This window comes from Arvicanthis niloticus, chromosome 7, assembly GCF_011762505.2.
Source record: "Arvicanthis niloticus isolate mArvNil1 chromosome 7, mArvNil1.pat.X, whole genome shotgun sequence".
Taxonomy (NCBI): domain Eukaryota; kingdom Metazoa; phylum Chordata; class Mammalia; order Rodentia; family Muridae; genus Arvicanthis; species Arvicanthis niloticus.
In genome coordinates this window covers 3,073,507-3,097,219 of record NC_047664.1, presented here as the reverse complement: position 1 = coordinate 3,097,219, position 23,713 = coordinate 3,073,507, and the positions used below count along the sequence as shown (strand labels likewise).

Below are 23,713 nucleotides of genomic sequence, written 5' to 3'. Positions count from 1 at the left end.
CCAGTATTTAAATTTTTTTCCCCAGGGCTGGAGAGATGGCTCAGCGGTTAAGAGCACTGACTGCTCTTCCAGAGGTCCTGAGTTCAATTCCCAGCAACCACAGGGTGGTTCACAACCATCTGTAATGGAGTCTCATGCCATCTTCTGGTGTGTCTGAAGAGAGTGACAGTGTACTCACATGTATAGAATAAATAAATAAACAAATCTTTAAAAAAAAACCAAAAAAATATTTATTCCCGGTAGCTCAAGGGTAAGGTCTTCACTTTATTCTTATATTCCCGGTAGCTCAAGGGTAAGGTCTTCACTTTCTTTTTATCGCCCTGCAGCCTTGCTCCATATCTAATCAACAAATACCATCTCTAGTATTTTTTTTAAAAAAGTTGTAGACTCAGCTCTGAATAGTCAGAGAGAAAACGTTAACAAAAAATATAATATACAGTTGGTGTTAAGGAGACTTGAATTTCATCTCTTGGCATTCATTTATCTATACAGATAGTTTTTAAACCCTAAGTATGGCTTAAGAAGACCCAGAAAAGCATCAGATCAGATCAAATGTCTGAGTGCAATCTCATCAAGTGCCAGCCATGACTGTCAGGTGTCAGCAGCGTCTGTGTGCTGCTCTGTTTAGTATCGTTGCATGCAGAACCTGGATGGTTTACATTTGATTCTGTCTGGTCAATAAATCACTCAGATCTTTGTGTATGTGTACTTGATGTATGTGTAAGTGTACACACATGTACAGAAGACAGGACATTTTGGGGAACAGTTTCTTATCACATCCCCAGACAGGATCTCTGATTTCCTCCGTACCCCATATGCCAAGCTAGGTGTTGGCCAGGATTCCTTACAGTTCTCTGTCTCCACTGCTCTCTCACTACAGGAATGCTGGGATTATGTACCACATGTGGCAGGGTTCTGAACTCAGGTTGTAAGACTTGTTCAGTTAGTGTTTTACCCACTAAGCCACATCCCAAGAGCTGAATCTTTAACAAAAACAACAACAACAATAATTTTGGTTAACATTGGATGGGTTTCACTGTGACTTTTTTATACATTATATTTTGTTACACTTTGTTGTAACTTTTTTTTTCAAGATCTATTTTTAATGATGGTTCTAGATGCTTTAACCTCTCTTTTAGCCCACCACCCATGAGAGGATGTGGGAAAGAAAGGGCACAGAGGAAGTGGACCTGTTTAGAAATGGTTCTTTGGAATAAATCCCATGTGTGTTGTCGGGAAATTGGCAGTTCACAGGACTCGGCAGCGGCAGCTTGATCACAAACACTCTATGGCTACACTAACAGTCCAGTCTGGTAGCGTTGGGATAGCAGCAGTGGTACTACCTAGCAGACACAGCCAGGTCTCCGCCTCTGCACACGTCAGCAGGAGGGGGGAGGGAGGCCAGGTGAGAGAAGTTCTTGGGCTGGGCCTTACTCAGTGAAGCAAAAATCAGTGAGGATGCAAACAAGCATTGCACAGTGGCTCTATAAGCAAGCCTAGCCTAGCACAGCCTCTGGGTTTATCCAGTCTCTGTATTGCCTGTTCAATCTCTTTGTGATCAATCTCTTAGGCTAGCTCTTTTGATTTTCATGGTTTTTTTTTTTTTTTTTTTTTTTTTTTGGTTGTTGTTGTTGTTTTTAAGAGAAATTAGTAACTGAAGCAGTCTGTGAATCATCTGGTCTGTTTGCTTTGTGAAGACATCCATGTCTCAGCTGGTAAGAGGTTTTTCCTGACTCAGATCTAATCTTTATAAATCTTGTTGGTGACCATATTTTTTCATTCCCTGTAGATATATAAGCATAACCATACCCCCACTATTGCAGAATTCCATTCCAGTGTCAACACATCCTCATAGTATACAGGTTTCCTAGGTCCTCAGGATTTTTTTTGATAACCTAGTTATCTCAGTTGCTGTGGCTCCTTTTTCACCTATACAAAGAAAATTGAGAGTTAACAAAGCATTACTTAGTCTGTCCTTGGGGGCTTTTACTCCCCCTTTTTGTTTAATAAGCATCTCTTTGAAGGTAGGATTGACTCTTTCTATAACTGCTTGTTGTATGAGATTGTGTGGCACACCAGTAACAGTGCCCATGAGCTAAAACACAGGCAAGAACTGCCAATAAGCTCCAGCTCATCTGTCAGACCTAAAGCGTCTTTAAATAAACATTAAAGCTTTAGATCCTTTTCTCAGAAGAAACCACATTTTGGGGATCTTTGTTCCTCTGGGTCAGTTTGCCCAGAACTGTCTGTTGAAGCTAAGGGATGAAGGCAAGCAGACCACTCCAGCTTCCTCTTAGCAAATGAACTGGTCACTTAGCAGAAATAACTTGTTAGTGTTACTTGACAGGAGACTGTAAGCTGAATTTCTATTTAACTCACAGGACTTTCAGTATGTGGAAAGGAAAGTCTCACCTGCTTTTCTTGGTGGAGACCAAACAGCAAATCAGGAAAGAAAAAGAGGCTTGAGGGGCCAGGACTGAAACTTATTCTAGACATGAATGACTCAACAATTGCCATGGCATACCTGTTACGTTCAAAACCTCTGGCAGTTCACATCAGATAGTTCCAACAACCTGTAACTCAAGCTCAGGGGGCAGTGGCCTGGCTTCCTTAGGCAGCCATGTCCACATGTCATACACATACATATATATGGTTGATTAGAAATTTAAAATATACATAAATAAAAATATTTTTAAAATTGTGTATGTTTTCAGGGAGGGCGTGTAACATGTATGTGGAAGCCAAAAGTCAACCTAAATGCTATTTCTCAGGTGCCACCCCCTTGCTTTATCTGAGATAAGTTGTCTTGTTTGTCCTAGAATTTGCTTATAGACTATGCTGGTTGGCCAGGGAGCCTCAGAAATGTACCAGTCTCTATCTCCCCAGAGCTGGGAAGACAAGTGTGCACCACCATGCCCAGCCTTTTTACATGAGTTCTGGGAATCAAATGAGGGCCTTCAGGCTTGCAAAGCAAACATTTTACTGTCTGAGCTATCTCCCTAACCCCAGTTATATCCTCAGGTACACAGAAATCTGGAGGACAGCCTCTGTACCACATGAGATCCTGGAGAGACAGACAGACAGACAGATAGACAGAGACAGAAAGATTGATTCTCCAATAGCAGTATCAACAAAAGACCTGACATTGTGTGAGCTCTCAGTGAGCTACCCTTCTTCCCTTTCTGCCCCGATGTCACCTACAGGAAGTGGCAACAGCAATGGAACCAAGCCTCACCGGTGAACCTGAAGTCCCTTGTTTCTGACTTTCCCATAACTACAGAGCTATAAAATAAACTTATTTCAGTGAGTAATAATAAATCCAGTAATTAAAAAATCAACTCCAGCCGGGCGGTGGTGGTGCACACCTTTAATCCCAGCACTCGGGAGGCAGAGGCAGGCGAATTTCTGAGTTCAGGCCAGCCTGGTCTACAGAGTGGGTTCCAGGACAGCCAGGGCTACACAGAGAAACCCTGTCTTGAACCCCCCAACCCCCCCACTCCCCCCCCAAAAAACCCCCAAAATCAACTCCAGTCTTGGGTATTCTGTTAAAGCAATGCATGCAGACTACAGTACTGTGTGTTGTCTGTGCCATTTATGAAGCCTGGGGAGCCTCCTGTTCTGATCACTGCCTGATGCCCAGGTTCTTCCTCAGCCAGAATTCAGCATGTGTCTATACTCTGCACAGCATCTGGCATGGCCACACTTCATGCTTCCTGTGTCTCCATCCTTACTGAGGTCTTTCTTTCCCAGACCCACATTAGCAAGAAAGTCCCTGAGTTTGAGAAAACAAAACATAGTAGAATCTTTTAGAGAACTGATTTTAAGTATTTATTAAGACAGCACAAGGGGGAAACTATCCCTCAGAGGATACAGTTTCATCTAGATAGGTCGAAGGACACAAGTTTTGAGGAGTAAGTAGGAGAGATCTATTGTATAAATGTATACATGTATAACATGCATAATTAGTAACAGTTGACTGCCTGTAATCCCAGAATTCAAGAGGATAGGGCAGAGGACTGCCAGTTTGGGGATTATAATAAAATCCCATCTCAAAATAAATATACATTAAAATCCACAATGTGTTATACTTAAAAACTGGTAAAAGTAGAATTTTAAATATTCTCACCCCTTAAAAATGTTTAGTTTTATTATTAATGTGTATGCATTAATGTGTGTTTGTGTGTATGTGTGTACACATATCTGTGGAGTCCAGAAAAGAGCTGGATCACCTGGAACTAGCATCCTGGGCGTTTGTGAACCCCCTTATATGAGTGTTAGGATCTGGACACTGGTCCTCAGGATTGAGCAGCAAATGCTCTTAACTGCTGAGTCATTTCTCTTTCCCCAAGACTACACTTTCATCTCAGCTACTAGCATTCCTTCCACACTGAAGAAGACCCAGAAATCTCACTCTATATGAGCCAAATCCATTCCCACACTGACAAGGACCAGAAGCACTCAGGAGGGTAACGTGCTGCTGTGGCATGGATCCCCACAGCACCCATTTTGAAAATTATCATCCAGGTTACTTTAGAAAGTTGGTATGAGGGCCAGAGCTTTTATCAACTTTCAATTTTGAAAATTGGACACAGGTCAGTCAACAGACATGGGCAAATTTGGCAAACAAAACAAAACAAACAACAATAAACCAGCCTGAGGCTACCCTCTCCCATCACTGACTGACTTCAGTGCTGTCAGGCTACTGAAGTTTAAGGAAAAAGCTCCCGTGCAGCGTGTGCTCTCTAGGGCAGCTCTCCAGCAGAAGGGCTGAGGAGGGTTATGGGTCTGGGGGATACCTATGTCTTGGTGACTTGAAAGTGGAGACAAGAGGTTCATTAAATGCTAATAAATTCTCTTAGCATAGCAGTGCCTGCCTGTAACCCCAGCACTCAGGTGATTTTCAAGGACATTTTTACCAGTTTAAGGCCAGTCACACCACAATTAAGTCTTAAAAACCAAAAGCATACACATATATTTCTATGACCTAGCTATACCATTTCAATACACATGTTCACATACATTTAACAAAAGACAAGAACCAAGAATATTTGCAACTTCGACAGCTTAAAACTGAAAACAACCCACTCTTATTAACAGTAGAATAAGTACCTTTAGCTATGTTCACACAGTGCAACCTCCTGAGTGTGGGGATTATAGGTATGTTGCACCATGACCAACTTAAATCTCATTATTTAAATAGAGGGAAACACAGAGCTCCCCAACATCCACCCAGACAAGGGTTCTCTGTATACCTCTAGCTGTCCTGGAACTCACTCTGTAGAGCAGGCTGACTGAACTCAGAGATCTGCCTGCCTCTACCTACAGATAGAGGTAGGAAGATCTCTGTGAGTTCAAGGCCAGCCTGTCTATATAGTGGGGTCCAGGCCTGGCAGGGATTCATAGTGAGACCTTGTCTAAATCATACAAAAACAGTCAAAGAAGAGCTGAGCATATAGGTCAACTGTCGGGATGTTAGACATGCAGGAAGGCCTAGATTGGATCTCTAGTACAATTCAAGCCACCTGGCAGGTGACACAAACCATGTGTGGTAGCACCACCAGTAATCCTGGCACCTGAGAGGTTAGAGCAGGAGAATCAGAAGTTCAAGGTCATCCTATGGTACATTATAAGTTTGAGGCCAGCCTGGGCTAGAGACTCCATCTCAAAACACAAGAGCCAGGGGGCATCTATATCAGTGCAAGCAAGGTTTGGAAATCCGTGTAAGGAAGCAGGTGAAAAATTAGTGTTTTTTTTTATAAGGATAAGGACAACTGCAAAACCAGATGCACTATAATAGTAGCATAATATCCATCAAAAGATGTCACTTGAAAGCAAGTTAGACTATTGCTTAAACAATAATTAAGGATTATAAATTCACCAAATAACTATCATGAACTAAGTAGGTTTGTTTATCCCCTCTCTGTCCCAGGGGAATAAATTATCTCATGAGTCCATTCCATCCAATGCTATGTAAAAACTGAAGAAATGCTTAAACAAGTCATTCTATTAATATAAAAATCCTTTATAGGACATAAATATAATCAAAACCAGTGTGAGTAGCACTATTAGTTAAGTGCCAAGTAGTGCTGTACTTGATAGTCCACAGAGATAAGCCACAACCTCTGTGTGTGTGTGTGTGTGTGTGTGTGTGTACACATATGTGTACAGGGACTTCTGTGCCACAGTATAAATGTAGGACAGAGGGCAACCTTAAGCATGGTCCTTGCCTTCCACTTTATTTGATACAGGGTTTCTTCCGTTTTTCCATGTGTGCCAGGCCAGCTGTCCCAGGAGCTCCCACCGACTCTTCCCCTGGGAGTGTTGGGGAAGATTAGACACTAGTACTATAGCATCTGACCTTCATGTGGGTTCTAGGGACTCAAACCCAGGCCTTTTCACCAATGCAGCACCACTCTTACCCACTGAGCTGCCCGCCTCTCCAGCACAACACTCTGATCTCTAGGTTGTCCTTTAGTGTGTGTGTGTGCGCGCGCGCGTGTGTGTGTATGAATTTATACTTGTTTATTTCTGAGACAGGGGTTCTCTGTGTAGCCCTGGCTGTCCTGCAACTTGTTCTGTAGACCAAGATTTACCCATCTCTGGCTCTCAAGTGCGGGGATTAAAGGTATAACCCACCACTGCCAGGCCTAGGTTGTTCCTTTTTAAGCAAAATAAACTGTTGTTATACAAGATATTTGTGTTTCACTTAATTTTTTGTTTTGTTGCTGTTCTTTGCTTGTTTGTTTGTTTTTCCAAGACAGGGTTTCTCTGTGTAGCCCTGGCTGTCCTGGAACTCACTCTGTAGGCCAGAGTGGCCTCGAACTCAGAGATCTGCCTGCCTCTGCCTCCTGAGTGCTGAAACTAAAGGCATGCACCCAACAATTTTAAATTGATATATTAAAGACATAAAAGTTGCTGCCAAAGCTACACAGAGAAACTCTGCCTTGAGAAAACAAAACAAAAACATAAAAATTGTTATCAGTGGCCATTTCAAAAAACTTACATGCACTGTGTAATACTTGAATCAGGCTTAAACCTACCTATTTACTCACACATTTCTTTTACAGTGAAACCATTCAAAACTCTATTGACCCTCAATGGAATTAATTTTTTTCCAGTTCTCACTTATTTTGTGTTGCTTTTTTTGTGCCTGGCTTATTTCACCAAACAATCAGTTCCATTAACATGTTATAAATGGCAGGACTTCACTTTTTATGTCCGAACCATTTTCTGAGATACAGAGTGCCACATTCTTTTTCATTCATTCAAGAGATGCTAGACACCTTGGTTGTTTCCATTTCTCAGCTTCCGTGAATAGTGCTGCACTGAACACAAAATACGGGTACCTCTTCAGCATACTGATTTTGTTTCCTTTGGACATATAACCAATAGTGGGGTTTCTAGTTATGGTAATCTCATTTTCAGGTTTTCAGGACCTTCCATATTGTTTCTAAACTGGCTACACTAATTTACAAATTCACCATATACAAAGATTTGTTTTCATACCCTCACCAGAACTTGCTATCTGTATTTTTTTCTGGTAACAGCCCCTTTTTTTGTTTTTGTTTTTGTTTTTTGTTTGTTTGTTTTGTTTGTTTTTTGTTGTTGTTGTTGTTGTTTTTTCGAGACAGGGTTTCTCTGTGTAGTCCTGGCTGTCCTGGAACAGCCCCCTTTTAATTTTTGTTGTTTTGACATTTATTTAGAGGGAGGTGAGACATATGCCATAGAATATGTATGGAGAACATAGGACCAAACTTAGGTTGTTAGACTTGGTGGCAACTGCCTTTTACGAACTGAGCCATCTCTGTGGCTGACTCACATGCCATTCTTCCTAAAGTGAAGCACTGCTTCTGTGTGTGGTAGGAGTGTGTTTGTTTGTTTGTAGGGAGGATTGTGTGCATGTAAGTGTAAGTCAAAGGTCAACCCTGGTGTTGCTCCTTAACTGCCAATCTTGTTTTCTGGAACAGGGTCTGACTGGACCTGGGGCTCACAGATTAAACCAAACTGACTAGACTGCAAACTCTAAGGTTCCTCCTGTTTCCAACTCTGCAGTTGCTGGGATCCCAAGTATGTGGCATCATGCCCACCTCTGTACTTGGGGGTCCATGCTTGTGTGGCTTCCCCACACAAGCTTTCCCACACTGAGCTATGTCTCGGACCCTCAAGTCATATCCCATGGGTTTTGAATCTCTCTGATAGTGTACTAACTACTTTTCTCATTGCTTTAAAATACCAAATACCTAACTTGTTATTTTAGTTTTCAGTTAGAGGGCAGTCCATCATGGCAGAGAAGGCCTAGGAAGTCGACCACTTTGTGCACACAATCAGGAAGCAGAGAAAAGGGAAGGCTGGTGCTGAGTTTGCATTCTCCTTTCTACTTGGTATTCTATTCGGTCCCCGTGCATGGAATGGTGCTGCCCACGTTTACATTATCCTCACCTCAATGAACCCATCTAGAAAATTCCTCACTCACACGCCCAGAGGTCTGTCTAGATCCTGTCAAGTTGATATCAGCATTAACCATTCCATTTAGTGATGAGAAAGTTTTCCCTACACATGGCCGGCATTTGTAAATATTCTTTTGAGAAGTATCTATTTAGATTTGTTGAGTTTTTTTTTTTTTTTTTTTTTTTTTTTTTTTTTAATTTGGGACATCGAGAGAGGAGAGGCCCGGCAAGGAGAGAGGCCCGGCAAGGCCTGGCAAGGCAAAGTGAGGCAGGGCGGAGAGGGAGGGGAAGAGGAGAGGAGAGGAGAGGAGAGGAGAGGAGAGGAGAGGAGAGGAGAAAGGGGAAATACAGAAAAGTTGCTGTTGTAGCTTCTGGGGCTTACAGGGGGGTGATGTTGATGAATGTTCTCTGAACTGTGTACTAGTCAGCAGAGGTGAAGCTTTGTTTCTTAATGTTTGGAACATAAGCACATGGAATCTTCAGCAATATAGTTGCAATGGCAGGTTGTAATGGCAGGAAGAAGGGGAGGGAGGGAGGGGGAGGAGAACATGTGTGCACTCACAGTGCACATTTGGAACACGGAAGGTGATGTGACATCTGGCAGTCTTCTTCTATCAATCTCCACCTTAACTTTTTGAGTCAGGGTCTCTCACTGAGCCTGAAGCCCATAGTTTCAGTTAGATTTATTTGCCAGTGAGGCCCTGGATCTCACTTGTCTCCACCATAGCATGGGGTTAAAGATAAACTCTGCCATCCCTGGCTTCAACGTGGTTGCTGGGCATCTGAACTCAGCCCATTCCACTAGCAAGCACTTTGCACAGCTGAGCCACCACCCCAGCCCCTTAGCTCTCAGTCAGTCGTTCCTCGGGCCTCTGTGTGTCTGGGCCTTAATCCCTTGTCAGATGCACAGCACTTCGAGGGCTGTCCTTCATCCCGGCGGCTTCGCCCTATGCTCTGCAGAAGCTTTCCATCTGATGTAATCCAGGCTGTCCATTTTCACTGTTGCTTCCCCGTATCCTTCGCTTTCTAAGGCTGGTTACTCTAATTCTCTTGCCTTATTTTATTGAAATAACTTGCTAATCCTTTAACAACTAAACACACTAAACTAAACACAGGAAGATCAAAATTCATATCAGGACTTCAAGACATTACACTGAATATACATGTTTCCTATCACACAGTTTGTCACACTATATCCAAATAAGCAAAAAAATCAATAAACTGCTAACATTAAAGAGGAAGTTGGAGCCGGGCAGTGGTGGCACACATCTTTATTCCCAGCACTTGGGAGGCAGAGGCAGGCAGATTTCTGAGTTCGAGGCCAGCCTGGTCTACAGAGTGAGTTCCAGGACAGCCAGGGCTACACAGAGAAACCTTGTCTTGAAAAACAAAAAACAAAAACAAAACAAAACAAAAACCCTAAAGAGGAAGTTAGACATTCCATGGTGTATAGAAGGGCTAACAAAATGGTAGAATTCAAAAAGCAAACGTGACTCTGATGGGTGGAGGGGGAGGTGGAGAAAGCCACAGGCCAGAACATCCCACCACACAACCTAAATAAGCTGGAAGCAGAACTCTTGCTGGAATCCAAAAGGAATCCAGAGAGCCAACCTAAGCCCCTTAGCACACCTAAGGGCTTTGGGCTTGGTGTCAGCCAGCAGGAAAGACAATGGATAGGGCAGTGAGACTAAGGGTGGGGTGGGGTGGGGATTATATTTGAGGAGCCTGGCTGGACCTTGCTGGTTGGCAACCTGATTGCTTCCCCCATTCAACATAGGTCAGCCAAATAATAAAAACAAAAACCAGATTTCTGGCTGGGTCTGGTACTGCATTCCTGTACCCCAGCTCTCAGCAGGCAGGGTTTCTGGAGGCTGAGATCAGCTCGGGCTACACAGTAAACACCAGGTCTTTCTGGGCTGCAGTGTGAAGACTCTAAAAATCAAGAAGGAAAAAAAAAATGGATTTCTGAAGAAAAGAATCAGAGATGGCCACAGAGTCTGTGTAAGTGCAGGATGATGACCACAGGAATTACTCCAGTGACACAGGGGCCTGGGACCACAGAGGAAAGCAAAGCAACAGCACTACACTCTGGTTCTAGAGGACACTCAGTTACCACACCAGTCACCCAGTCCTTTCTGAAACAGACAACCAAAGATCAGCAAGTACGTGAGCAAATCCAAGGGCATGAAAAAGAAGAGCTAAGAAAACACACATGGAAAAAACAGCTGAGGGGAACAAAGATAAAGGGAAATAAAACATTCTTCACAACTCCTATGACAGCTGTAGAACACTTACCCAGCAAGCCTCAGATCTGGTCCTCAGCAAAGGCATGGCTAAGGAGTGGTGGAGCAAGGGAGGGAACATCTACAGTCAAAATACCAAAGAGGAAACTCCACAATAAAGGAGTAAGGGCTGGGATGCAGCTCAGTTGGTTGAGCACTCCTAGAATGCATGAAGTGTATCACATACGCCAGACATGCTGACACACACACAGGCAGCATTCCAGTATCACGTATGCCAGACATGCTGACACACACACACAGCCAGCATTCCAGAGGTAGAAGCAGAAGGATAAGAAGTTCAAAGTCTAGCTGGAAAGAGCTTACATTGCCATCCAAGTCTGATGATTTGAGTTTGAGCCCTAGAATCCTTGGTGGAAGGAAAGAACCAACTCCTGAAAACCTTGGCTTGAATGTGGTGGTGGTGTGTGTGCATAAAAGCTTTTTATTTTAATTTAAGAAAATGATTCATGTTCATCAGCTATATGGCAAGTTCAAGGCCAGCCTGGGGTTCTTGAGACCTTTTGTGAAGCTGTACATGGTAATCATCTTGACATACCCAAAAAGAGGGAGCCTCGAGTGTGGAACTGCCTCCATTAAATTAGCTTGTGGCATATTTGTGAAGCATGTTTTAATCACTAACTGATGCAGGAGGGTGCAGTACATGTGGGCAGTGCCACCCATCCCTAAGCAGCTGGGCATAGACTGTATAAAGAAGGAAGCTGAGCAGGCCAGGAGGGCAACCCAGTAAGCACTGTTCCTCCAGGCTCTCTGCCTCAGAACTTCCCTCAGGTTTCTCCCTTGGACTCCAGCCCTGGTTTCCCCTCACAGTGGTCTTTAACCCTTTCCTCTCCAAGCTATTTTTGACAGATTATGGAAGATGATACAGAGATGGACACAATAAAGTGTATGAGACACAAGGAACCAATCCAAGAGACATATGATCTGACAGAGCCCTAGAAAGAGGAAACAGAAGAGTATAACCAACTGTTAAGTCAGCATACCCTGGAGCTGAGGTAAGAAAGCTCTAAGTTTTAATACCCAAGGGTATTATATTATATAAGCATGGTGGCGTAAGCCTTCAATCTCAGCACTTGGGAGGAAGAAGCAGTAAGATCTCTGAGTTCTAGGTCAGCCAAAGCTACACACTAAGACCCTATCTGAAGGGCTCAGGTAGAGCTCCATACAACTGATATAGAGCCTGTAGCAATCCTCAGGGAAATTCGATGCAACTATTAAAAAGAAAGAAAAAGAGATCACATACAAAGGACCCTTGGCACCAAAGAGCTATTCGAAGACAAGGATCCATGTTTTCAAATTTTCAGGAAAAAAAACAAAAAACAAACAAACAAACAAAAAACCCTTACTTTCGGCTCCAAAGTCTACATCCAGCTCAATAATAAATAGGAACTAGAATGTAAGAAATTCAGTTTTAGACATAAAGTCACTCAGAAGGTTTGCTTCCCCCACATGCTTTCTTTAGAACTTATTTCAGGATTACTGTCCCAATCAGATGACAACATAAACCAGGACAGAAGAAAACTCAGAATCCTGAAAACTATGAGTCCAACCCAGAGGGAACAAAGGAATCCCAAGAAGATGGTGTGTTGTAAGCCCAGGAAACCCATGGGGTCTGGAGAGCGGAGGGTATTGGTTCTAATTTTTTAAAAAGGGGGATTCAAAACATAAAATATAACTAAGAGTGCAGAAAAGAAAACAGCACTATGACAAAAGCATGTTGTAACAGAAAAAAGAATCAAGGTGATTAGAAAACATCTAGAAAAAAAATATACATATTGAGTTCACTGAAAGAGGACAGGAAAGCCAGGCAGTAACTAGAGTGCAGCCTGCAGCACAGGGCAAGGGTTGTCTTTAATCAAAGAAAAGTTAGGTGTGGTGGAGGATTCCTTTAGTCTCATTCAGGAGGCTGAGGCAGGACTGTCATGAATTTGAGACCAGCCTGGGCTACATTCATGAGTTTCAGGCCAGCCTAAACTAACAAAGTAATACCTTGTATGTATGTATGTGTGTATGTGTGTATGTGTGTATGTGTGTATGTGTGTATGTGTGTATGTTTGTTTGTTTGTTTTTTAAAAGAACCAAACCCAAACCCCATCCCACCCCCAAAGGAAATACATTACAACAGGACAGCCAGTGCCTGATTGTGAAGAACTGATAGCATATAAGAAAAGTATCCAGTCATTATTAATGTTGGAAGCCTGGGAGCCCAAGAGTCATTACTCTAGCCCTAGAGAGAAAAAAATGTAATCTTAGCGTACAAACTAGGTCTGCACTGAATAGTACAGACTCACATTTCAAGGACTATTAAAATTAAGGATTTCTTTCATCTTAGGCCACAACAAACAATGATTATGTTGGGTCTCAAGACACACATTTCAGGATGCTAGGACCATCAACTTCGCCTTTTTATCAACCAACACCCAGTTCCACCTTTCTATGCTCTTTCTTCGAAGGTGAGAGTCATTTTCACTATTGATGTTCTTCAAGCAGCCCAGGTCATGTGGATTTGAGCAGATAACAGAAGAAAACTGTCTGCATCGACAGCTAAGCATAGGCAATCATGGAAGGCCGGGCTGTGGTGGCGTACGCCTTTAATCCCAGCACTTGGGAGGCAGAGGCAGGCTGATTTCTGAGTTCAAGGCCAGCCTGGTCTACAGAGTGAGTTCCAGGACAGCCAGGGCTACACAGAGAAACCCTGTCTCGAAAACCAAAAAAAAAAAAAAAAGAAAAAAAAAAAAAGAAAAAGAAACTCATGGAAGAACGTTCATAATGTTCTCAACATAACATATTTTATTGGGGCTAGCTTTAAACCATTATTCTTTAACATAAATGTCAAAAAGCAACCAAATGTAGGCAATTTGTCACATTTTCTTCCCAAGTGGCAAATATGTGGTATTCTATGGGAAGGGAAATAGCCTAATAATGTGCTTACTAACAGAGGGACCGCAAAGGTCTGCTACCTCAGGTGATAACTACAAGCTTTAGTCTATGGGTCTCATGTTTATTTCATGGAAAAAGTGGGAGGAGAAAAACAACTCCTGCAACAGTTTGACCTACATGTGCATGCTATGGCATGTATGCAACCACACACACACACACAACTATATCTGAATAAAAATATAATGAAAAGTTAAAGTCAAGTGTATTGTTTACATGATCATGGAGGACTCAGGTGAAACTCTGGGAGTTAAAGGCCAGCATGGTGGTTTGAATAAAAATGGCCCTCACAGGCTCATAGGGAATGGCACTATTAGGAGGTGTGGCCTTGTTGGAGTAGGTGTAGCTTTTTTGGAGGAAGTGTGTCACTGGGGTGGGCTTTGAGATTTCAAATGCTCAAGCCAGGCCCACTGTCTCTCTCCCTGTCTTCTTGTTGCTTGCTGATCTGGATGTAGAACTCTCAGCTGTCTCTCCAGCGCCATGTCTACCTGTATGCCTCCACAGTTCCTGCCATGATGGTAATGGACGAATTAAACGTTTTCCTTTCTAAAAGTTGCTGTGGTCAGAGTATCTCTTCACAGCAATTGACACAGTTAGCAGTTAGAGGTATAGCTACCAGACAAGCCTTGGGAGTAAAGCAGGTCAGACAGAAGTGGAAAGGAGCAGTTAAGGCATGTAGGGTACAATCGGCTATGTGCTTTTACTTACTGTGCACATTCTTTCACATAAGGAATCAATGTATCTAATCAGTTCCATAAGACTTTGTATCATGAACCAGCTGTAGAGGTGCCTGTGTTGATCCCAGCAACAAAAGGCTAAAGCAGGAGTTCAAATCAGCCTGGTATACATACAGCAAGACCCTTTCTCAAACAAGCAAATGAACAAATAGAACACTCCTGGCCCAACTCCCCTGGGGGAAAAAAAAAACCCTCCATATCGCTATAAATGTTTATGCACATTCAATGTGTCCCACAAACAGATATTGGCCACCCACCCTGAGCCAGGAATAGTAAACAAAGAGAGGAAACTGACATTTCCACTCTCAAGGAGCTCACACCTTTGAGAAAAGATAGGAAAACCCCATGATGCTTCAGTGTCTTGTAAGAGACACAGATGCTGGCTATCATTTACTTAGAGTCTGAAACAAGCAAAAGAGGCAGCTGACATCTGGAGGTACTAGTGAGGGATGTTCAAAGGTCACTTCCTCTTTGAGAAAATATAAGTGAGATTAAAGTGGGTAAACAGATAGAAAGGCTCAGTGGAGGAAGAGCTCTACAAAGAGGAAGCAGTAGAACTAGGGAAGCGGTTAAGGAGCAGAGCACTTGTCTAGCTAGCATGCACACTCACCTGCTGCAATCCACAGCACTACAGAAGAAAAACTAAGACTAATTTAAAGCAAAGAGGAAAGGACAGAGGACACATGAAGTGTGAGTGGCATGCTAGTATGTTTGGAAAGTCAAGTTTCTCAGGACTGCTGGAACAAACAAAGGTGGAACAAAGGGCCATGCTCTCCACAGACCCAGGCCTCCTGAGGTAAAGGAAGGGCACGAGGAGGGGAAAGTGAGTCCACTGAAGGACAAGTACAAAGGGGGAAGGCTCAGCCAGATTTGCACCTTGGGGAAGATGTTGCTGAAGCAAAGTGGGAGGGTGCTTCTGTACCGGTAGAGCAGGCTATTCTACTTAGCCAGCCAGCAGAACAAAAGGCTATGGTGTGTTATTTAGGAGATGAGCTCTTCAGAATTTGGGCACACCACACTCTGGTATAATTGGAGATGACCCCTAGAGGAAATGGGGAAAGATTCAAGATAGGTGACAATCCAGAGGTAGATATCAAGTAACTGTTGAAAATGCAAAACTCAAGTGCTGGGGTTGGGGTGGGCTAGGAACACTGAGATGGGCCCACTGTTGTGCAAGCCATATTAGGAGATACAATCACCCAGAGCCTATTCAAAATGAGAATTAGGTTAGAATCCTAGGGATACTGAGGAGTGGAAGGGGAGACAAGTGTGGGGATCCCAGACTAAAGGGAAGTGAGTTGGAGAAATGAGGTGGTAATAGAACACAGGGCCAAAGGGAAGGAATACCTCAGAGAACTGACTGGAAGGAGTGAGCTGACAGGAACCTCTACCCTGAGGATGATGTCCCTCACTTGGGAAAATGCTTGCCTAGTTAGTTTGCAGGCCTTGGGTTTCATCCCTTGAACTGCAAAAATCAGGTGTAAGACACACACTTGCACTCCCAGCACCCTGGAGGTACCAGCAGGAGGATTAGAAGTTCAAGACCAACCCTGACTACTTAAGGAGTTCAAGCTAAACCTGGACTATATGAGACACTACCTCCAAAAAAATAAGTATAAAACAAAAGTAGATAGCAACAATTAAGCAACTGACGAGTAAAGACTGTGAGCCATAGGACTGAATATATTCTTAGAGTGAAAAAAACCAGCACAACAAACAGGCCTGCCTTTGTTACAGCAAACTTTAGTTCTACCAGGTCAATAATGATTGAGAATATTGTACACAGGTACCTAAAAATACAAAAAATCATGTGCTACCACCTCCCAGCAAGAAGCTCTTTCAGATATCACTCTGTCCCTTAATATAACTCTAGGAAGGCCACACATTTCTAGTCATACTATGTTAGTACGAAACCCAGACTAATTTACTTTTAAAATGTATAAACCAGGTGTGGTGGAATCCCAGCGCTCAGGAGGCAGAGGCACATGAATAATCTCTTAGTTTGAGGCTAGCATGGTCTACTGATTGAGTTCTAAAACAGCCAGGACTACACAGAAAAACCCTGTCTTGAAAAAAAAAAAAAAAAAAACAAAAAACAGTCTAACCTAAAAACTGACCTGTTACGTCTATGCACTAACTCATTCAGAAGGTTGCCAGTACATGCAGAATGTCCTTGGGCATACTTTTTCTGTTGTTTGGAAAGTAACAGGAATGTGTTTACAATAACCAATAATCTCACTGAAAAAGACTCAGAGTAAAACAATAGAAGGAAAGAAGGAACTTTCCTTTAAAAAGGTCTACAAATGGTCAGCCAACCTATGAGAAGATGCTCAACGTCACCAGCCCTTAGGGAAACAAAATCAGAACCACAATGAGCTATCTATCGCCTCACTCCCATAGGATGGCTACACTCAAAGCAGAAAACAAGTGCTAAACAGAGTTAGGAAGAGCTGGAGTCCTTGCTCACCACTGTGGGATGTGGAGGAAAAAGTATGCCTACTAAGAATACTATGAAGATTCTCTAAGAGACCAGAAAGATAAACACTATGCATTTTCTCTCATCTGTAGATCTAGATTTAAATATTTAAATATACTTGGAATGTGAATATAATTAAGAAGGAGGAATGGGTTGCAAGGGAGGAGAGGGGAACTAAAGAGGAAAGATCAAGTATTGTACATTTTCCTCATTTTCAGATTATAGAAACACATACCAATATTTAAGAGGCAGAAAAGGAAAATGAGGAGAGAGGAACATGGGTGATAGAGGCAAGGATATGAACAAAGCACAATTCTACTCATGACAAAGATGAAAATGTCACAAAGAACCTATTATTCTACATACTAACTAAAACACTAGTTATTCATTCTAATAACATAAAAAGGCACTAAGTTGGATGGTGGTGATGAGCATCTTTAGTTCCAGCACTTGGGAGGCAGAGGCAGGCAGATCTCTCAGTTCGAGGCCAGCCTGGTCTACAAACTGAGTTCCAGGACAGTCACAGCTATACAGTAAAGAAACCCTGTCTTGGGAGAGGGATTAAACATAGGGGGTGGTGATTATTAATATTTTTGTTTGTTTTCTTTTTCAAGAAAGGAGGGGAAGAGGAAGGAGGACAAGGGACAGGAGAGGAGGAAAGAAGTGGAGGGTAGGAACTGGAAAAGAAAGAGAAAAGGAGAGGAGGGAAGGACAGGAGAGGAGATAATGGGTGGAAAAATACTGCAAGGTTCTATTTACAGGAGATATTTTAAGAGAGTCAAACTAATAGAAACAGAAAATAGGATGTGGTTACTAAGGACTAGGGTGGGGTGAGAGCCTAGAAGGAAATAGGGAGCATTTCAGTGGGTGGAGTTTCAACTTTGCAAGATGAAAAGGTTTTATAGGTCTGATACACTCAAAGTGCATAAAGTACACTTAAAAATACTTAAGTTGTTGAATGTGGTGCTGTATGCCTTTAATCCCAGTACCAGAGGCAGAGACAGGGAGATCTCTGTAAATTCAAGATCAGCCTAGTCTACATATTGAGTTTCAAACAGCCAGAGCTAAATATTGAGACCCTGTATCAACAAACAAACAAGCAAACAAAAACCCAACAACAAAGGTACTATGAAGGCTAAAAAGATGGTTCAGCAGTTAAGAATACTGACTGCTTTTTTAGAAGACCCAAGTTCAATTCCCAGCACCCAACTGGTGGCTAATAACTATCTATAACTCCAGTTCTAGGAGATCCAATGATCTCTTCTGGCCTTCCCAGGCAGTAGGCACAAAACACCCATATACATAAAAAACAATTTTTAAGTTATTAAGTTTAGAAAAATTGCTTAAAATTTTATCATTTATGGTTCTCAAGAAGCATGGTAATGTCAAATAGCTATATGCTACTTCTATGTTTAAATTTTGTTTCTCTTTGATTCACTTGTTTCTGTTTTGTTTTGTTTGAGACAATGTTACACTAGGTAGCTCAGGATAGGTTATAACTCTCAGTCTTCCTTCCTCAGCCTCCTAAATCCTGGGACTACAGGCATATACTTAAATTTAAAGCATTATCAGTCATGCCCATTCTCTGTCCACTCACAACTTCAGAGAGCTAATTATAGCTCTAGAGATTTCATTTCAGGCAAAGGTCAATGCATGGGCTTCTCCGTCTGCCACCTTTTAGGAATATAGAACCACCTACTCTAAGATTCAGAGACCATTTTACTTTTACTTTAGCATTTGTCAACATTGTAACATGTAGCACTGACATGTCAATAACTCTCCCTGCAACTAAATCCTACAAAATATTATATTAACACACAAAGAACCAAACTGTTTGGAAAATGGTACTAATATAAGTCAAAATTCCAGGTATTAGAAATTTTAGATAATAGGTGACATGCTTATAATACCAGCACTTGGGAACAGAGGGAAGAAAGACAAAAGAAATGTTTAATAAGTTCCAAAAGTCTAATGTTGAGTAAGCTCCAAAGTCTAAAGCAGGACACTGATAGGCGTAATGGTATATACCTGTAATCCCAGCAGCAGGAGGGCTGCTACAAGTTCAAGGCTACCCTGATAAACATGGGGAGTCCCAGGCCAGTTAGGGCTACATAGGAGGACTCTCTCAAAGAGTCAAGAACAAAAAATGTCTATCCATTCATTCATGACAGTCCTGAATGAACAGATATTAAAAATGCCAGAGTAGTTATTTTGGAGAAATCATCCCAAAATTTAAAACTTCTACAACTGAGTTGTGGTGTTGGCACAAGCCTTTAATCCCAGTACTGGGAGGCAGAGGCAGGCAGATCTGTGAGGTCTACAGCCTACAGCATAAGCTGCAGGGCAGCCAAGGCTTCACAGAGAAACCCTGTGGGGGTGTGTGGGGGGGTGCGGGGGCAGAATTCTGCCTAAAAGGCTTGAAAACCTTCAAAGGAAGATATCTTAGACATCAAATTTCGTTAGAATTGTACAATCTTCTCCTGTGTTACACAGTATGATCAGAATAGCTGGAACGGAGATGTGTATAATCTAAACTTATTAACTTCCCACAAACTGTCTTAACTTTCATTCTTCCAGGGCTTAATGATAGAAGAAAGCAGGTATTTTACACTAACGCTATCAAATTACAGGGCCACCATGTTATCAGTCATCCTTCCTCAATTGTAGTAAATCCCAAACAAAAGCAGATCCTAATTTGTAGATGACACAGTTAAAAACACTGCAGGTTCAGTGCAGAGTCCTGAGACATTCCTGCTCTAACTAAGAGTTGTTTACTTAAGCTGGTTGACGGAGCAGTGAAGTGAGTCAAGAGTCTAACTCAGTTCACTATGCCACGACACTTGGCACACCCAGAAAGTGTGATTTCCAGGGTTATTTTCTAACAGGACAGTGGCAAAGGATGTTGGTGCACATTAGCTTTCTCTGAAAATGATGCCTTAACATGGGAAAACTGCGCCTTAGCTAACTTATTCAGACAGTGTGCTTGATTTGCTGTCCTGGAAGCAAGAATTCCCTATACCAAAGAGCTGGCATTGGTGAAAGCCAATTGGTGAAAGGGGGTGGGGGTGGGGCAAACAAAGTCCATGTCCATAGAGTCAGCTCAACTCATCACTTCCCTTCGACTTCCATCACTTCTTGCTGGTTCACTGAACTATAATCCATATACTACAGAACACATGCCTGTAACACATATTGTTAGGTAATATGCAATCACGCAAGCACTTCTCATCCCCTTCCCCCCAAAACCTACCCAGTAGTAACCACTCTCTTTCCACCCAACTCCAAGTAACCACTAACCTGTTTCAGTCTGTACTGCTAAGTAGTATTTTACTCTATGGACACAGCACCTAAGTTCTTTTCTTCACAAGCAGTAGAGTCTCTTAGCTTTATCAACTAAGGTAACTCTAGCAGTTAGGTACTCACAAATGCCTGTTATAAGTTATAGCAGAAATTATAACATTAATTACAAAATACTAAGTTTTGGTGGGCAGGAGAGGAGACTTACTGTTTTTTTGTTTGTTTGTTTGTTTTGTTTTTCGAGACAGGGTTTCTCTGTGTTGCCCTGGCTGTCCTGGAACTCTCTTTGTAGACCAGGCTGGCCTTGAACTCACAGAGATCCACCTGCTTCTGCCTCCTGAGTACTGAGATTAAAGGTGTGTGCCCAGCTATTGTTTTATTTTTAACTAGCTCAAAATGCTTAATTTTCTAGAAGTGGCAGTAACTACAGTGACATCTGGATTAATAAGAATTCCGTGAGCGAAGGTCCTTGACAAACAAGTCAAATGATTATGTTTTCCCTTCTAAATTATGGGGAATGGGGCTAGAGACATAGCTTATGGTTAAACGGACTCACTGCTCTTGAAAACAGACCCCGTTCCCAGCATCCTCAAAGTGGCTCACAACTACATGTTAACTCCAGCTTCAGTGGACATGACGTGCTCTTCTATCCTCCACAAGCAACATGTACATCCATGTTGCACAGACACATGCAGACAAAACATTCATACACATAAATTTATACACATAAAAAATAAATGTCTCCATTGTTTGTTTAGTTTGCTTTGGCTTTTTTTGTCTTATTTTTGTTTGTCTTAATCTTTGTTTTTGCGAGGGCTTTTTGAAAAAGAGAGAACATTAAGGTGGGTGGACAGAGAGATGGGAGAAGCTGGGGGAGGGGAAATATGATCAAAATATATTGTATGAAAAAAATTAGAGAAAGAAAGAAATAGGGAAAAAGAAACTTAAACTCTCTAAGGCCTAAATGGGGACATACGTGATCTTTGGCCCCACCCAGTTGAGATCAACAAGAACAACTGCCAAGGATATAAAAGTGGTTTCAAAAACTCTCCAGGCCCTTTATCTTTCCCCTCCTCTTGGAAATAAATCTACATTGCTGTTTCTCTACCCACAAAGGTAAGAGTATCTCCTGTACCTGTTGAATGATTACAGCCTCATTGTGACTTAAAATGTATCTGGAGAGGGAGGTGACACATACTTTAGTCCCAGAACTTGGGAGGCAGAGGCAGGCAGATTTCTGAGTTTGAGGCCAGCCTGGTCTACAGAGTGAGTGCCAGGACAGCCAGGGCTACACAGAGAAACCCTGTCTCAAAAAACCAACAACAAAAATGTACCTGTACAGAAATATTACTGAGATCAGGTATCTGCAGGTGTGACTGGGCATGCCAATTATCCTAGCACTTGAGAGGCTAGGACAGAAGGTCCACTGTGAGTCTGAAGTTAACCTGAATACATAGCCAGTACAAGCCAGCCAGCACAATAATAGCAAGACCTTATTTCAAAAGAGCACAAAAGTAAAAACAAAACCCCCTCAAAACAGGTATCTCTATTATAAGATATTCTCTCAACACCAAACCAAACCAAACCAAACCAAACCAAACCAAACCAAACCAAACCAAAGCAAACATAAGAACTAGTTTCCCTGAAGTGAAGTATAGTGGGCACACTTGTAAACCCTGTACTTAGGAGGTAGAAACAGAAAGATCGGGAGTTCAAGGCCGATCAAAAACTAAGTGTGTGTGTGAGAGAGAGAGTGTGTGTGTTCTAACATATACAGGCTGTTAAAGGGAAAGTTTTTTATTTTCTTTTGCCAAAAAGACAGCGCACACAAGAAACCCTCTCCATGACAAACCAAATTTAGCTAATACTAAGTCAATGCTAAGCATGACGTGTAACTTTGAAGAAGTAAAGAAAGCAGGCTGCAGGGTTAGCTCGGTCTGTAAAGGGCTTGTTCTCCAAGCACTGGCACCCTTACAATCCCAGACCTGAATAAATGGAGACACGGGGGTTCCTGGGACTCACTGGCCTGCTGGAGAGCTGTGCTGGAGCCCCTGTCTCAAAGAGCCAGGGAGGAGGCCCCTCAGGAACACCACTGGACTCTGAACTGTGCACTCATGCACACCCTTGCAATTGCAAACTCTTAAGAGCAAGAGGATCAGAAAGTCAACTTTATCCTCAGCTGCCTCGATAGCTCTAAGTCAATCTGGGTCACATGAGAACTTGTCTTTAAAAAAAAAAAATCTTAAATTTACCTTTAAAATTTTTTGAGACAACATTTCTCTATGTAGCCGTCACTAATCTCTAACTTGTTATGTAGACTAAGCTGGCCTCTAACTCAGAGACCTGCCTCCCGAGTGCTGGTATTTTAATAATTTTAAACATTTTAAAAATTTAACAATCTTAGTCCACTAGCAAGCTTACCCTGATTTGATCATTGATAACGATGTAAATTCAGAAAGTAAGAAACTCGCAAAGTGTTTTGTCATTAACATAAGCATAGCTATTTGTAAAAACTAATTTTGTTTGTGTAGTGCTCGGGATTGAACCCAGAACTCTTAAGTTCTAACCTTAACCAAATCAGAAAACCCTTATACAGTTACAGCACCAAAGATTGCACTCACATCTGTGGAAAACATTTAGAGCCAAAACTAAAGCCTAAAACTCTACCAACCCTAAAAAAATTAATAGTAGGAAGCTAAGTCGTTTAGGTTCAAAGATTTTAAATATGCCAACATACTTTAACCTGGTGGAGTGGAATGCCAGACTGGGTCCTAATACTGGTATTCGAGGCACAACTATTTCTGGTGGTACTGCTATAAACATTCAGTCTTACACCCTTAACACCATGAGTTGTCAAATCAGCCTCTCAATCTGGGTATCACGTGTTTCAATGTAATGGCTTACACATGCAAATTTCGAATTAAAATGTAAGATTTAATTGGACTGTAATGGTTTCTCCTCAACTTTTTTTTTCCCCACACTCCTAAGAAGCACACCATCAGCTGACCTAATACCCATCCCGTGTCGTCAGGTCTTTTAATGTAAGCATTGTCCTCTGGAGACATATAACAATACCGTCAAGTGTGTGAGGAATTAATTTGTAGTTGTGTTTCCATCTGAGTTATGGATTTGTGCTCAGCTACTCACGACGTCTACTAGGTCCCCCTGGTGACCAAACAGCGCACGAAGGCAGCAGGAGGGTTCTAAAGCCTACTGACAGCGGAACAGAAAAATCATGAAAAATTAACACGCCAACAGTACACACGACGTGACTAAGAATTGCGTTTGCATTGCTGGCGGGCTGAGTGGACAGCCGCACAACAGTCACCATCCCCTTTTTGCAAAGCGAACGTCCATCGCCTCGGCCGGGCTTGCCGATTCCTCCCTTCCATTTAAACCAGAGATGTGATGAGAACACCAAACCCAGGGGATCTGCACGACGCACAGCCGCTGGCTGAGACCTGGGGAACCACTGGTATGACAATCGGTCACGATTCTGTGGAACATGGAGGAATGACA

At 42.3% G+C, this 23,713-nt stretch overlaps 1 protein-coding gene across 3 annotated transcripts in view; it reads right to left on the bottom strand.

Moving 5' to 3' along the window:
- Dipk1a (divergent protein kinase domain 1A) overlaps positions 1 to 23,713 on the bottom strand; it is a 79,088-nt gene that overhangs the window by 54,923 nt on the left and 452 nt on the right. The gene's annotated exons all lie outside the window — the stretch shown is intronic.